Here is an 18,258-nt window from a genome sequence, read left to right on the forward strand (position 1 = left end):
GTGAAGCCCAGATGAGCAAGTTATTGAATTTATTGAATGAACTTTATTGCTAGACAAACGTACATGGTACAATGTAGGGCAGTAAACCATCATTACATCATCATCAAACAGCAATAATCACATCGACTTTAAGAAAGCCTTTTATACTGTACATAGAGGAAAGATGTTGAAGATTAAGGCATACGGTTTCCTGACCAACTGGTGGAAGCCATAGCCAGCATGTACCAGGACACAAAGGCAAAAGTCATCTCCCCTGATGGTGAAACTGAACTCTTTGAGTTGTATGCAGGGGTGCTACAGGGACACACTAGCTCCATATCAGGCTGTTTGTGATTGTTGTTGATCTGCAATGGATGTCCCTTGAATACAGAAGAACAACGTCCAGACTTTGCATGATGTACAAAATGACTAATAAACCTGTAGACGTATAGACTGATAAGTATCTAATGCCAGCTCAGAAGAGGACTAGAAATCGCCATGCTTTTAAGTACCGGAGTTATCAGCCAAGGATTGATGTGTTCAAAAATTCGCATTTTCCGAGAACCATAGTAGAATGGAACTCGTTGTCATCAAGTACTGTAGGAGCATCTTCACTAAGTAGCTTTAAGGAACGGTTGCAGTCAGATATGCAAAGACTAGGTGTAACAGACCGTTCGGTGTAACAGACAGCTGCTGTCGCGCCGCGTTCCTGCGAAGCTGGTGTGTTGCGCCTAATGGCGGAACCGGCTATATAGATACAGATTCAGATACAGACTATGCACTGAGGACGGATATTGACGGTAGAGAGGAGGTCTACAGATAGAGAGGAGGAGGAGCAGAAGAGTTGGCCCGAGACAGTGACTGATTTGGATTTCGCTGATGACATTGCGTTAATGTCAGAGGCAATTCAACAAGCTCAGGAACTGCTTGGGTGTGTGGAGAGCTCAGTGGGCAAGGTTGGTCTCTGCATGAACGCTGGCAAAACAAAGTTTATGCCCTTTAACATTCCAACCCCTTACTGCCTCAAGACAAGCGATGGTACTGCCTTGGAGGAGGTAAAAGTCCAGAATGGAAAGTACAGCAAGGGACATAGCAGCAAGAAAAGCAGCAGCCTGGCAGGCTTGTAACAAGATGAAGAAGGTTTGGAGATCAACTCTCTCACACAAGTTGAAAGTGAGGCTCTTCCTGAGGGAGCTTCGGGAGTAAGCCTCAAGCGTCAAACCTCTGCACGTAAAAGAACCCAACACACTTATCGAGAAGAGTAGGGGTGACCCGGTGTGCTTGGCCAAAAAACGCGAGCCGCAGCGAAGCCGCATTGCACTACCACTAGCTGCTTGAAAAAGCATTGCACTTCACCTCAATTGAGGATGACTGATTTACTTTTACATAGACAGTTACCTCCAAGTTAGAAAAGCAGTTGGATGGGTGTTACACGAGGCTTCTGAGAACAACGCTCAACATCCACTGGACACAACACATTACCAACAAAGACTTGTATGCTGGCCTACCAAATCTGACCGATAAGATCAGGACAAGGAGGTTGAAGTTCGACGGACACTGCCTCAGGAGCAAGGAAGAAGTAGCTGACCTGGTACTCTGGATTCCCAAGCATGAGAAAAGGAGGCCAGGAAGACCCGCAGCAACCTTTATAGACACTCTCAAGAAAGACACCGGCCTTAAAGTGGATAGTTTGCTCCAGGCGATAAAGGACCAAAACACTTGGGCTGCCATCTCGACTCGTGACTGGAAGGTCTCGACATAAGTAAGTAAGCAAGTAAGCACATCATCATTATCATTACATCATCACCATTACATTATCATCATTACATCATTTAGAGCAAGGCTAATCAATTCTACAACTAGAGTTCAGCGATCCCATAGCTTCGCCGAATGTTGTTAACTTGTATGAAAGATGTGTAATTGGGGGGGGGGGGTGCTCTCCAACCTGCATTGCTTTGGTTTTGTTGCCGCTAATTCTCAGACCTACTTTGGCTGAATTTGTCTCTGTGTTGATGGTCATATCTTGGAGAATTTGATGGGACTCGGCTGTTAAGGTAATGTCGTCTGCAAAGTCAATATCGGTCAGACGACTACTTCCTTTCCAGACTAGGCCAAAGTTTGGGTTGTCCATGGCTTTACACATAACATAATCTATGGTGATAATGAACAACAGAGGGGATAGAACACACCCGTCTTACTGCAGTGACTATATCAAAGCTGTCAGTATAGCTGAGTCGACCTTCAACACAACAACTTGATCCCTCGTAAGATGTCTGTGAACCTTTCATGTGTACCATATGTTCTGAGTACTGATTCTGAGTACTGATTCTCAGTATTGATTCTCTGTGTATACTATCGAATGCTTTTTAAAGTCAATAAAGTTTAAGGATACTGGTCTTTGGAACTTAAGACTCTGTTCAATAATGTTTCGTAATGTGAATATTTGATCACTGCAGGACCTGTTGGGTCGGAATCCAGCCTGTTCCTCCTTGAGTTTTCTGTCTGTTGCACTTCTCAGTCTGTTTAGCGGGACAGTACAGAACACTTTGCCTAGTATCGATATCAAAATAACTAATACGCAAATACAACTGTAATGACAAAACCATATGACACAGAAAAACTGAACAACATGGAGACTTGTCAAAAGTACATGCTTGAAGTACAAAACTTGTCCATATTTACATAATCGATATATCAATCGGTTTTCCTCTCTATGTCACAGTTCCCAGTTCATATGCCTTAAAGCGCCATTGACATTGTGAAAAGCACTGACCACATGTTGACCCAAAGCCTGTCACTGTCCATATGTGTCCTCGTATATTGGTCGTCATCCCAAAAATAGCACATTGAAAGGGAATTTCAACTTTTCCTCATTAATCATGTAAAAGACGGACCTGATTTCGTATATAATGATTAAAAAAGATAACGTCTATAATGGTGTCTACATTGGGAGGTCAGGATCTCCTCAAAGATGGGACCTCCATTTAACGTCCTATCAGAGTGACGTCCCTAACCGAAGCTAGGTACTCGTTTTCACCTGATGAGTGAAGTGAGAAAAATGTCCAGTAATGTGCCTCTCCCAGGGGCACACCGTCAACGAGACAAATCCGGGAACCGCGAAGCCACAGCACAATGTGCGCTGATTCTCAATTTTGTTATTCTACATAGATATATTATTTTGAAAAATTAATGAAAAAAATAGATAGATAGATAGACAGATAGATAGATAGATACATAGATGGATAGATATATAGATAGATAAATAGATAGCGCCGTAACTATGGAGTTCATCAACATTTAGATATCAAGTTGGGGATTGTAGCTGTAGATCTAGATGTTCTGATGTGTTCATTGGGACATTGCGTCATCCCACTGAAAGTTAGATCTCTGCACCTATTCCAGTAAGTTCACTACAATACACTAAGATAGGTTTAACCAAACTGGCAAACAGATCAATAGCTAGGGGGATGGACCGAATGTAGTTTGATGATGAAAGTGATTTCAATTCATTGGAAATCGCAGTGTTGTCAATTTATCAAAATACAATGTACAATTAGTGCAATGCATCAAAAATTGATTTGAGGCGATGATTAAGGATGTTCACTTATGACACTAGGTGCAATAAAGGTAACATATTATAGAATATACGAATATATGTATAAATTTAAAACTAACATATCACTTTTTACACAACAAACAGCGTGGTGAGCTCCCGGCAAGCTCGCGGTGAGCTCGCGGCATTTTGCCACTTGCGTTTTTTTTTAAGTCTAAAACAAAAATCGCCATTTCAACCGGCACACTGACGCACAAGCCCGAATGATTCACAACTTCTGCAAGCAGATCTGAACGCCCTCAGGGAATGGCAAAGCAAATGGCTCATGTAGTTTGATCCCGAAAAAATGTTACATTATGCACATAGCAAACAAACGAACTCCAAATGTAAACACCTACCAGTTGAAATGCGTTTTTTTCAGCGAAGGTGACGTACTCGCAACGTACCCTCCCAATTGTCATAATATAGAAATCGCGCCGGAAATATGAGGCATGGCCGGCCAGTGCTCCGTGGTCCCAAAGTCGGACGCTATCAAATTGGTAAGAGTAATTCCCGCGGCCGTATATCTCATTACGATTACTGCGACCGTGGGGTTCATAATTTTGAGTTCATCTCTAAATTGTCTCTGCATGGTGGTGGAGTTCATCACTAAATCGATGGATTATGAATCGCCTCGGCATAGTCGTTGAGTTCCTCACTAAATCGATAAATTCCACGTTTTTCTTATTCCAACATCAAAAAAGACAATACATAGTGATGCCACACTCAAGCGAATCGCCGCTGATAGTGACGGCATTGCCGTTGAGTTCATCACTAAATCGTCTCGGAATGACCGTGGAGTTCATCACTAAATAGATGAATTCCACGGCGAATCGCCGCTATTAGTGACGGCATTGCCGTTGAGTTCATCACTAAATCGTCTCGGAATGACCGTGGAGTTTATCACTAAATAGATGAATTCCACGGCGAATCGCCGCTATTAGTGACGGCATTGCCGTTGAGTTCATCACTAAATCGTCTCGGAATGTCCGTGGAGTTCATCACTAAATAGATGAATTCCACGGCGAATCGCCGCTATTAGTGACGGCATTGCCGTTGAATTCATCACTAAATCGTCTCGGAATGGCCGTGAAGTTCATTACTTAATCGATGAATTCCACGGCGAATCGCCGCTATTAGTGACGGCATTGCCGTTGAGTTCATCACTAAATCGTCTCGGAATGTCCGTTGAGTTCATCACTAAATAGATGAATTCCACGGCGAATCGCCGCTATTAGTGACTGTATTGCCGTTGAGTGGGTCATCTCTAAATCGTCTCGGAATGGCCGTGAAGTTCATTACTTAATCGATGAATTCCACGGCGAATCGCCGCTATTAGTGACGGCATTGCCATTGAGTTCATCACTAAATCGTCTCGGAATGTCCGTGGAGTTCATCACTAAATAGATGAATTCCACGGCGAATCGCCGCTATTAGTGACTGTATTGCCGTTGAGTGGGTCATCTCTAAATCGTCTCGGAATGGCCGTGAAGTTCATTACTTAATCGATGAATTCCACGGCGAATCGCCGCTATTAGTGACGGCATTGCCGTTGAGTTCATCACTAAATCGTCTCGGAATGTCCGTTGAGTTCATCACTAAATAGATGAATTCCACGGCGAATCGCCGCTATTAGTGACTGTATTGCCGTTGAGTGGGTCATCTCTAAATCGTCTCGGAATGGCCGTGAAGTTCATTACTTAATCGATGAATTCCACGGCGAATCGCCGCTATTAGTGACGGCATTGCCATTGAGTTCATCACTAAATCGTCTCGGAATGTCCGTGGAGTTCATCACTAAATAGATGAATTCCACGGCGAATCGCCGCTATTAGTGACTGTATTGCCGTTGAGTGGGTCATCTCTAAATCGTCTCGGAATGGCCGTGAAGTTCATTACTTAATCGATGAATTCCACGGCGAATCGCCGCTATTAGTGACGGCATTGCCGTTGAGTTCATCACTAAATCGTCTCGGAATGTCCGTTGAGTTCATCACTAAATAGATGAATTCCACGGCGAATCGCCGCTATTAGTGACTGTATTGCCGTTGAGTGGGTCATCACTAAATCGTCTCGGAATGGCCGTGAAGTTCATTACTTAATCGATGAATTCCACGGCGAATCGCCGCTATTATAGTGACGGCATTGCCATTGAGTTCGTCACTAAATCGTCTCGGAATGTCCGTGGAGTTCATCACTAAATAGATGAATTCCACGGCGAATCGCCGCTATTAGTGACTGTATTGCCGTTGAGTGGGTCATCTCTAAATCGTCCCGGAATGGCCGTGGAGTTTATCGCTTTATTGATGAATTGCAATCCACGGTCTTCGGACATACCTGGGGTTGCCTTCTTTCCCCATACTTGTTTGTTTTAGGAGAAGAAATTTCAACTTTTGAAATAAGAAACATTTTAGAATAAAAGACCATTATTTTTGACAGCTTTTGATACGGGAGGAGTTTGATTTCTGAATGATATTTTGGATTCAGAAAATGGATTTCTTACTTATGCGAACTTCACCTCAAAATTTGTATATGTCCGTCCAGAACTTCAATATAGCCAGTTAATTTCTACGAATTCAGTCTATTGGAAATCGTTTTTAAGGCAGGCATCCCCAGATTTATGGGTTTGTACGCCGACTTAGGGACAGGACTTGGAATTCAGAAAAAAGTATAGAAATATTTGTAAATCTTTTCAAGAAAAAAACAAAGCTGTGTGAATCCTATCAAAATACAACATTCTTGGGAAGAACGCTTCAATACACCTATACTTTGGAAACAACATTACAGCTTACCTTATGAACTTTCCATACTAGAATTTTTCAATATGAGCTGCTTTTCACATTTGGAACAGTTACTACTAAAGCACTATCCATATAAAACTCTAGCGGAAGAAGAGGCAGCCATCCACTTGTTTTGGAATTGTGGAATTGTTTCATGTTTCTGGGCTATGGAGGATGACTGGCTCTTTCAACTTACAAATACTCAGTTGCATATATTAATGAATAAAAAGACTATTCTTACACAACCAAGCGATTTATTCCACCGGTCTTTTTATTCTTTAATATGTGAAAATGAGTATTATTCTCGTGGAATTAGATATAAGTGGATAGAAGACATATGAAAACATATCGTTAACATGGTCGGTGGTATGTTGGTTTGTGTTGCTGAGTAGATTAATATCAAAATCACCGGTAATGTAACGAGGTGATATTGATAGTGCTCATGGATTCCTTCATACATTTATTGAGTTCTCTGCTGATGTCAGTATTTGGTGGTCGGTAAATACCAATACAAATATACGATCTTGGATTCAGAAAAATGTCATCAGCCGAACCAGAACACTCTCCTCTGGTCTTATGTATTCTACTTGTCGGCGCTATCGTCGCGCTCAAGCTGAGGCCTAAATCCCTGTCACACTTGTGCGTTTAAGCAATTCCGCGTGAGTTCCGTATGAAATTTTGACAATACGCAGTTGTACGCTCAAAATATCAAATTTCTTGAGTTATGCGCGGCGCTCATATTGTGCATATGAGACACGTATGATTTGCATATGAAGTGCGCAATACTGTTATCCTTGCAGCGAATAGCTGCGTATCAGGTGTGCATGTTGAGCGTATTCCGGACGTACACAACGTCTGCCAACCGCATGCCTGACGCACTTCCAACTGATGCTAATCGAATTATGAACGTATCTGGTTGCATTGATATTAGTGTTTACTTAAACTGTTATGGGAAGACGCCTCCACAACTGATGACAAGTAGGACCGTTTGTATATGTGTAACAGGGACACCAATTTTACTTATGGAACACTCCATGACATTTAGAGCCATTATTTACCCTGTGAATTTGGTTGCGTCGATATCAGTAGTTACGAAAACTGTTATTAGAAGACGCCTCCACAAGTAACGACAAGTAGAACTTTTATGTGTATGTAACAGGGATGCATGTGCGCGGGGCATTTCAATAATTATCTAAATCAAAAGTTATGTACACTTTGCTGGTTGTGTTTGTTTTCTCTCTGCCCTTAAACTAAATTGAATACCCGACCAATAATTTACCCAATCTGGAATGTACCCCGGATGTTTGTCGAGTACTATATGTACGCTATCCGTTCGTTATCTGTGCGTTTGTCATACGTCACTGATACGTACAATGCGCTGCCCGATCGCAGGATGAACGGCACTAATTCGTGATGTATGTTATTATTCGCTATACTCATCATGCGTTGTATCTGCGCTGCAAGTACGCTATGTGTACGCTGCGCAGAGATCGTGCCGCAAGAGAACGTACTACCGCGTATAAAGCGCGAACACAAAGCGCGCTCGTACCGCCCTCGACCGATGTCGGACGTATGCACTGCGTATTTATAACGTCTGAGCTGCGTAACAGCGTTCGCACGAAAGTTTTCGGTAGTTTCAAAAATATCAGGCGTACTGGGCCGTACCTTGCGTGTGCCTGCGTACGTAAAACTTTCACAAAACGATTGAGATACGCATTAGGTGCGCATTGTGCGCACGCCTGCGTATGAAAAAAATGTTGATACGCAACTGACACGGACATGATATACGCACAAATGTGACAGGGCCCTTAAAGCCCCTGTCACACTTCTGCGTACATACAAGTCCGCAGGAATTGCGTATTAACATATTTTTGGTTTAGGTTTTTTTAGTTTGCAGCCGATGACGTCATGTCTTTGGTTCGATAAGCAGGCTGCACAACGGTAGGTCAAAGTGAAAAACAACTTCTTTCCCTCAAACTTTACTTAAACCAAAGAAATGTAGATGCGCAACTCATACGCACTTGAATATACGCACAAATGTGACAGGGCCCTAACGGTGCTCACTGCGCTCGCTGCGCGCTCTCACGTCGCTCTCTTTGTGTTGATTGCTATAGTATGTTTGGTATAGTATGTTTGTGCTTCCTTCTTCCTTTCCTTCAGGATGTTTGTAGTCAGCATTAGTCAAGATGGATTGTAATGATTTTTGATATGTGGGTCGGTGTTTGGAATACGAAGGTCAATGTTGATTTTTGGTCCCCCTGGTATGTGAGCTTGGTACTGCATCACAACTTTCTTTTTTTTAAATCATTTGACTTGAACGTGCTGTGGTCTTTATTTTTTGGTGGCAGATTGTGATGTAAGGAAGAAGTGCTGTACTTTTGGACCCCCTAGCGGCTTGCTCTGGAACTGCAGTCAGAATCTTCCAAGGAGGATTACTGAACAAAGGATTAACCGATTTCCATGATATTTAGTATGCAGGTAGCTTAGACAGAAATGTACATAATGAAGTGAATCATGCAAATATGACTTAATTTGCATAACTATTGCGGAAAATTTATATTTGCAGTGTTATCCATTATTGGATTTTATGTTTACTCCTTAAAGGTGCCCTAAGCAATTTCAGGGGGTAAAACTTGAAATATTCTGGGGAAAACAATTCTGTTTGGTGAGGTTGAAATTCACATTTGCTTCCCCATATTAGCGCATCTGCATCATTATTTCATACTTTGGGCGTTTAGAAATAGCACAGAAGCAAGCCACAAAAGGAGTATTTCATTTATTGGGTCCCCCCAAAAATCAGCCCAGAATCCAGCCGTAACCGTTTTCTGTCGACAATTTTCGGTAACTTCCGGCCGCGTGACGTCACAATGCCCAAGCACATTGAGCCATGACCACGTGATTATTTCTTCGGAAGCGTTCGGGACTTATCGGTCAGAATCGTGCATGTTCGGAAGATTTGAAATGATGGCTGGCCTCCAAGTGCTCAGATTTTCAATGAGTTCCCACCACACAACGACATTGCATTTTTGCTCCATGATGGTCGATATGCGATGGGATAGTGTCATCTAAACTTACTATGGATAGAAATCAGAAAAAGATTGATTTTGAATATGTGACTTTCAGTGCCCTAATATTGCTTAGGGCACCTTTAAGAACATGCAGGTGAGATGTGGATGTGTGTTGTTTCTGATGACGCCCCACAAATTATTCCAATCATCCATGGGCGTGCCAGATGCAGATGATTATAACAATTTCAGTGTTAATCTGTGAAAGTTTAGGAAATTTAGTACAGTCAAACCTTGTCGGGCAACCACCTGGCACAGGGAACCACCTCCAGTCACAAGACATAACAAATAGTTCATCCATTTTTACATAGCCCGTCCTCTGCAATCTCCTGTCCTCAGCAATCATTTCCCTCAGTCCTTTGAGTGGTTTGACTCAAGTTTGCGTTCATGAGATTAGATCTCATGAGAAAAATATATAAACAAATCAGGATAATGTTTCCAATCAACCAAGGAGGATAAAACCTCATTGAATCAACGGAGACCAATGCCATATGCCTAACTACTCGATTATTTGCGCCCTCCGGTGGCCTATAACCATTAGGTGTTAAGAAGGTGTGAAGTGAACGAGGTGCTACATATAATTAGGCTCCCGTGGAGTTAATCCTCGACCGCTTTTTTAAGGTTCGGTTGCTGTTTTAAAAACTCGACTGTTGTTTTAAATACTCGACTGCTGTTTTAAAACTCGGTTGCGATTTAAGAACTCGATTGCGGTGTCAAGGCCTCGGTTGCGATGTAGCGACTCGAATGTGATGTAAGGACTCGATTGCGATGTAAAGACTCGATTGCTGCGATATGTAAAGATAGCGATGTCGGTTGCAGTGTTATGATCGGTTGCGATGTAAGATAAGTGTTGTCGTTAACGACAGCTAAATCGCGGTCGAAATCCAAACGCCGTCATGGCAATGACATCGACTCTAGTTTTGACCCATCGCCGTGCAGCCTTGTTATCGAACCGAAAAAAGGACTTGTTAGACCGCCAACTTTACATTAGCCAAAAATACGACCCAAAATCAGGTGATTTTCGTGTAATTTCTCCTGTTGTTTTCAACCTATTGTAGATTTCAAACCAACAGGAAATCTAGTGTGTGTGAACGAGCAAAGATTCTTCTTTCTGTCGGTATATAACTTCTTATCGATTTCGAGGGCGAAATGCAGATGCCCCCAATCCGCGCGAGGCCATGTCACACGGAGCGGTCATTTTGTTTCCAGAATAGAACGCACCACTCGTAAGCCGCGCGCGGCCATCACAGATCACTTTGCATTTTATAGCAAGGATGTTCCAAGCAGAGGTTGTGTTTCGGCTTGTTTTTGACGTCCCTTTATGCGTTTCTGTCGGGCCTTCTACCTAGCAACAGGAAGAAACCGTGACAAAATAGAAACCCAGTGCAATCTCTTAAATATAGCGATCATCTACACAGACTAATGCACATTTAATTAGCATTATCATTATATTGTTTTTGCCACGTCTCTTCCTCCTCTTCCCGCTCCCCAACAAATAGGGTCAACGACCTAGCCCAGACGGCTGCAACCATGGTTACTGGTAAACAGCAGACACCCTGTGGTGTTCAATTACATAATGTAGCAACCAACATTACAGATCTGGAGGTCACCATACATACGAATGTGTTTGAGCAAAAATATGAGAGCAGTAGTTTGCAAGACTAGACCACGTGAAGGTAAACACTATGTATCTGGTTGCAAAGCTTACACTGCCTTTCTGGTTATTAAGGTTTTCACTATGAAATAATCTGATCCATCTAATCAAGAGTTTGCCGGTTCCCAATAACCTAAGAAACTCCAGCAATACCAGGATTTACCCTACAGTTTACTGGTTATATTCTATACCCTACAGTGTACTGGTTAAGTATCATATACTTAAAGTCATGCTCAGCAGAAAGTGGTGTACTGTCAGTAATGTGGCCTAATATATAAATATATATAATAATTATTATATTATATTGTACATATAAGAAATAAAAAAGGAGTGATTCTAAAACCCTTTCTTCTCTGTCCTACCTTCATCTATATTATATGATAAATTACCCTTTCTACTGTCCAAAATAAATATAGAAAGAGCCATATATGTCAACTTCATGCCAAACTTTATTGAACAAATATGTGATTCAAAAATATCAATGACGAATTGGAAACAAGACTTTTAATCTCATCTCAGGTACTAGTATCTGGTATCTGTTGCCAAACATCTGACCTTTTTTGACCAGAATGATATAATTCCAAGTGATATAGTTCCAATCATGCCGAAAGATATGATTAACTAAAACAGCTGTCTAATGAGCATCCAAAGCAGAACATCACCCGTATAAAACAGATAATATTTCACATTATTTTATGAAAATTTGAGTATCATATAAAATTCTGCATTCACAATGATTCAAGGCATGTTATCATATCTGAATTACATCACTCATTATCTCAATCATGATATATTGCCAATCAAAGAAATGAAAGGTATGGACAATGAGCTGCAAGAAGCATGTCCTCAGCTGATCTGGGGTCCAACTCCACCTAATGCAAAAACAGAAAGCGTGTTAATTTCTATTTGTCATACTTACTGTTCTTTGATTATCCATATCACATAAGTATAAAACACTCACACTCATTCACCATCCATTCAGCATCGTTATTTTACTATTATGTTAAGATTCATATATCAAATTACCATATTACATTATATTACAGTCAAACCTGCCTAGGCGACCACCTTTTCAACGCGACCACCTGGCCATGGCGACCGCTTTTTCTCGGTCCCGAAAATTTTCCCCATAGGCACAAGCATTAAGCTGCCTGCCCAAGGCGACCACCTGTCCAACGCGACCGCGACCGCCACGAATTGGGACCGCACAGAGCACAATTCCTGCCCATGGCGGCCGCCTAATTTTCAAGCGTGCGGTGACATTGGATCATTTTGCTGTCGGATTTCACGGAAATGTTTTCAAGACTTTGAATGACAAAAATAAGGACAAAAATATATGGAATAGCAATGTTCTAGCATCGATTCCTCCATGAAGTGTTTTGATAAAACGTTCCCCCTATAAAAATTGTAAAAAGACAAATGTTTGTGATGTTGTTGTGCCTATCGTAATCTTATAGTTTACCGCGAACTCCGGTCGGTTTAAATTCAATTTTAAAAACGAATACGTAGTGCATGGCGTCAAAAAGTCAGATTTCACAGAAATTACTCTCTATTTTTGAATTTTCAACAAAAATGCCACTGTGTCTTACTAAATCCCACCGAAAAATGACTTCGCGGCGGGCAAAACATCGGGCGAGAAATGTTGTTCCTTGGTCCCGACGCCATCTTGGATTTGGGGCGGCCCGGATTTGGCGTACCGCTGACCTTTCTGAAACACGATGCTTTTGTGTATGAACATTTGTGAATACTCTAGTTATTGATGAAAATTGATATTCTTTTTTTCTTTTTATTTCCATGAATCTCACAAACCTTTATTGGACGCTGTGCGTTCTGCTGCACTGACTTACCTATCCATGCGGTCGCACAGATCTTGGTGGCGCGACGAAATCACACCGTTCCGTTTTCATCTTTAGTTGTCAGATCGAAAACTTTTTTGACCCCTTTATCCAGCGGTCGGCGCCCCAAAAAAGGCTGGGGCCAGCAGGTGTTATCTCGGGATTTGTCTTAGGCCTTAAAACTTCGATGATGTGCGTGTGTGTAACGTGTGAATGCGGGAGGGCGCTGCGAGATTATCGAGGCAACCATTGTTTTGTAGTCAAAATTATGACGAAAATTTGTACACGATGTAGCGGTATACAATTATTACAACGATAACGGAAAATTTTTGTAGGATCTTTCTGTCAATGAGAATTGAACCTGGTGGGGGTCATGCTGTCTAAATTCACATAATTTCCATCCTGATTTACGTACTGTATTTGAAAACCTCGACCTGGAAACATGTGAGTGGAATCCTCTTCATGGCGACCACCTGTCCATCGCGACCGTTTTTGCCCGGTCCGCCGGGTGGTCGCCTTGGGCAGGTTTGACTGTATATAAAAATTATACACAGATTTATATCATATTATATATATATCATATGAAGAATTATTCATAACCCATAAAATACATGTACTATCAATTTCGTTTTGAGATCTTTTTTATTGCCTAAACTTTGAAACTAATCTAATCTTTTTTGAAACAGGCTCATCATTTTCAGCAACATTATCTATGTCTACAGAGATATCTTCACTAGAACATACAGATGTTGAATTTGGCTTAGAAACAAGAAGAGTTTTAGGTTTGGGTTGGACGGCTTGAATAGAAGTACCATTCCACCCACGGGGACTACCTGTCACAGCTGCATGGGGGCTACCACTATTTATATTGTCTATGGAAGCTACAGTAAAGGAACCTTCTGTCAAATTGAAATAATTATCCTCCAATTTCAATTGATTTAACATACGAGCAATAAATCTATTATGAGAATCAGTGGAACAACAAACACCAAGACGATTTTACAATTGCATTAGATCAGTAGACTGACTATAAGAATGAATCAATGAATTAATCATATGGAAAGGATAACTACACTGACCCTCAGAGACAATAAATAAGATAAGAAAAGTAGTAAAAAGAGGCATCTCAAAAACTTGGAAGAACTATGGCTGGACTAATCCTTAAGAAATGATAAATAATCTTCATTCATGTCAAATGATTCAGAATCAGACATAGGAATTTCAGACTTTTGCATAGTAAGCACAACAATAAAGTTCCATACAACAGGATTTATTTTTCTTTTGAAATTTGCAACAGATCAATTTCATGCAAGGAGATTTGACTCTGAACAAACTTATCAATGAATTTGGAGGATTCTCTATGAATCAAACTATTCATATACATCAAAGAAGATAAAAGAGTAGAATTAATTGTGTCTTTATTTACATCTGTGAACATGGAAGCAACATTAGACTGAATGGACTTCAACTCAAGATCATGCCTGTAAATATCTAACCTTGCAGCAGATACAGCCAAATGTAGAGATTTAATCAAATCACAGTCTTTATAGTATAACAGTACACTTAATCTGTTGCATTTACTTGAACTTTTGTGAATTATCAAAAAGTTTCCCAGATCACTGAAGAGTCCAACTAATAGCCACTTGGCACTAAAATATAATGCATCATCTTCATCACTCTGTTTATCATGTTCAAATTCATTAAGAAGCATTTGAACAGTTTCTACATATATATCATAGGCATCAACAAGAAGCAGAGATTTGTTATCCAAAAACATTTCACCTACCTTACAAGAAACTTGGTGCAAAGCTAATTGTGGTACATTTTCTGGGCTATGTTTTGAATCAAATTCTTTTAACATTTCTAGTCTTTTTTCTAGATTCTCCTCACCCTTAACAAGCTTACCTGATCTATATAAACACTGATAACAATAGTTACATAAAATTGAACCTTCTGACAAATTTGAGTGCTTCATTCCATCCCTGTGGATGCCTATACTCATCAAATTGAAATGTAGATGGTTTCTTACAGTAGGCACAGGCTGTGAAACATGGCCTATCTGGATGGAAATTGATAGTTTTGCCTCCCCCACGACCTAAAAATGTTACAGATACCATCTTACCATGAACTTCTACAATTTTATTTTCATCACCGAGAAAACAACCATCTAAACTAAGGTTTTTACATGAAATACAGAGTCCACATACCTCACTAACCATCTTTTGCAGTTTACACACCTGAATACATTTGCTACTTGCCTGTACAGTAAATAACTTGCCTTGGAAATTAATAAAGAATGGAAAGAGCACTGAAACCACTGATGTTTTTGCATAGACTAAACTCTCTTCAACATCACACTTATCTCCTCTCTCCTCCTCCTCACTACTCTTACCTGGTACATCACACTTATCTCCTACCCTCTCCTCACTACTCTTACCTGATACATCACACTTATCTTCTTCCCTGCCCTCACTACTCTTACCTGGTACATCACACTTATCTCCTACCTTCTCCTCACTACTCTTACCTGGTACATCACACTTATCTCCTACCTTCTCCTCACTACTCTTACCTGGTACATCACACTTATCTCCTGTCTCCTCCTCCTCACTACTCTTACCTGGTACATCACACTTATCTCCTACCTTCTCCTCACTACTCTTACCTGGTACATCACACTTATCTTCTACCTTCTCCTCACTACTCTTACCTGGTACATCACACTTATCTTCTACCTTCTCCTCACTACTCTTACCTGGTACATCACACTTATCTCCTACCTTCTCCTCACTACTCTTACCTGGTACATCACACTTATCTTCTACCTTCTCCTCACTACTCTTACCTGGTACATCACACTTATCTTCTACCTTCTCCTCACTACTCTTACCTGGTACATCACACTTATCTCCTACCTTCTCCTCACTACTCTTACCTGGTACATCACACTTATCTTCTACCTTCTCCTCACTATTGTTACAGGTAACAACATCACACTCATCTTCTATTCTCTCCTCACTACTCTTACCTGGTACCTACCTGTTTAACCTGTTCTACCCACCCTGAAGGATTAATGGGCCCACTATATAACATTCTCACCTCTAGCTTAGTAGCTACTGGGTACTTGTACTCCTCCTTCCTCCATCTGCCTCCAACCCCGGCCACTCCTCATCCCTGAACACATAGCGGTCCTCACGCTCACAGCTGCGACGGTGCAGCTGCAAGTAGAAGTTCAACTTCAAACGGGCTGAGAGATACCGAGCAAAACTCAAATTACCAGCTCTACTCAAATGCAAACCATCAACTGAAAACATGGCCCGGTCAGCCCGGCTACCATTGTCAAGGAAAAACACACCCTGGCTTGAACACAGGCTTTAAGCAAATGAGCGTTCAACTCAAGGCGCCTCCTGTCATAGACCTCATAGTCAAACCTAGGCAAAATGCTAGAGATGACAACAGAGGCTGACGGGAAGCGGGACTTGGTAACAGAAATAAGAGAACTGAAATCATCAAGAGTCCGGCTGAGTGGACGGTACATGGGGAGATTGTTGGTCCCCACATGCACGAACACCACATCCGGCTCAACAAAAGGGTGACGTGAAATATCAGAAGTCAAATCATATACTGAAGCTCCAGGGTGCGCATTAAGGGAAAATAAGATGTCAGGAGAGAAGGTGGCATGATTAGACAGATATTTACCAATCGAGTCACTGAACGCCAGGATGATCTGAAACAAGAAATGAGATACATCAATGCATCATTTTTTCTAGATTAAGGACACATAATGTTACCTTATTGATGTTGTCTCAAATATTTTTTTGCAATGTATACAGTATAGCATGCATTTCCTCATTTCATTGCTGCTTTCTGCAATTTACAGTATGGACGAAAATATTTTTGGGAAAAAAAATTACTACATGTGTAAGCCACCTGCGTTCATGTTGCAAACCTAATCATACTACCAACCATGAACCTACGTTGTTATGCAAGTTTGTTTTTCTTTGCCTGACAACGTAAGACATGTGACTGTATTGGCGGGAAATTATGGTCCCGACCAGGCCATGTTAACACATTGAACGATGTTATAACGTTATCTTTCACAGCTAAATTCTCGGCTGTTTTCAATCAAAATTCCTCCCAGCACACAGTAAAACTAAGAATCAGAATATTTGTCACGTTATGTCGACATTTTACAGCGAATCATAAAGGTAAGACCCTCGATAGCTGTCATGTTTACAAGAAATACCCCCAATAAATCACATCTGCCACACGTTAAGCAGTAAAAAAACATCATAGAACTCGCACTACGAACACTACGAACTACGTAAATCGCTCAAAAAAGGGCCCTAAGTAAACATGGAATTTTAAACATACCCAGATTTCAAACCAACAGGAATTTCACATGGGATATAGACGAGGGTTAAACAGTCCTGACGCACTATCAGTTGATAACAGAATCGAGGGCGAAATGCAGATGCCCCCAATCTGAAAATCGACGAAATTTTAACCCTTTACCATGCTGCCATTTTGCTAATTTCACTGTGTTCCAAATTTGTTCATTAAACTAGTGAAAATCCTTGTAAAACCGCACAAAAAGGGATTGAATGGAGAGCACACGGTAAACATGTCCATCACTTACCGCCATGGTGTCCAAGAGGCCGGATGTCGTCATGAAATCAGCTGTCAAAGTCGGATGAAATTTCATCGGCGGCGCGAAAGCGGCGCGGGAAATTTGAGTCGGCGATTCCATGGACCGCGGAGGGATACATTGGAAAATGAATTTGATTCGAAAAGTGTTCTATTCAGTACGTGGCGTAGCGGCTGGTAGAGTCAGTCCCCGGTAAGGTAAATGATTCGCCCGTTTGCGCTAGCTTGTAACGTTAAATGAATGTACCCTCTGGTGGCCAAACTTCACTGACAAACTTTCTCCCTATTATCATCATTAGCTTGCGTTAGTCTGGTAACGGGCGGAGGCCTAAGTCCGACACATGTTCTACGTGTATGCGCATGCCTTGTGTCCTTATGTATTTCACTGTCTACCCATCAAACCTAAGCTTTGATCTCATGGCAGCCGTAAAACTGTGATTTTAGCTGCATGGACGTGGATTCTATATAATTATAGCTATTCGCGCTGCAGTTTGGGAGCACACGAAAGTTACAGCACATATTTGACTCGCGTTCTGGTGGAACGTTCCAGCAGAAAAGGGTCTCCTAAGTCCGATATAAAAACCTTCAAGTCATTTCTGGATATGTAAGAGTATTTTATGCACACAAAAATAAGACAGAAAATTCACAATATTGTTTCTCTGTCGCAAACATGTCCCATTTTTTTCATGGCGCGACCTGCTTCAGC

General features: G+C 41.3%; 1 protein-coding gene and 1 long non-coding RNA gene across 3 annotated transcripts in view; one reads left to right on the forward strand and one right to left on the reverse strand.

The window, feature by feature from the left end:
• Nucleotides 1–18,258, forward strand: part of LOC136428964 (collagen and calcium-binding EGF domain-containing protein 1-like) — a 62,114-nt gene that overhangs the window by 27,023 nt on the left and 16,833 nt on the right. The window lies entirely within an intron of this gene.
• Nucleotides 11,502–17,536, reverse strand: LOC136428963 (uncharacterized). Of its 2 annotated transcripts, XR_010754689.1 has the most exons (4): nucleotides 17,280–17,536; nucleotides 16,605–16,632; nucleotides 16,005–16,123; nucleotides 11,502–11,942 (listed from the first exon to the last, which is right to left on the reverse strand). It is a non-coding gene; the product is annotated as an uncharacterized lncRNA (long non-coding RNA). The 2 variants fall into 2 exon arrangements; XR_010754688.1 differs by having other exon boundaries at nucleotides 16,605–17,536.

Source organism: Branchiostoma lanceolatum, chromosome 2, assembly GCF_035083965.1.
Source record: "Branchiostoma lanceolatum isolate klBraLanc5 chromosome 2, klBraLanc5.hap2, whole genome shotgun sequence".
NCBI classification, from domain to species: domain Eukaryota; kingdom Metazoa; phylum Chordata; class Leptocardii; order Amphioxiformes; family Branchiostomatidae; genus Branchiostoma; species Branchiostoma lanceolatum.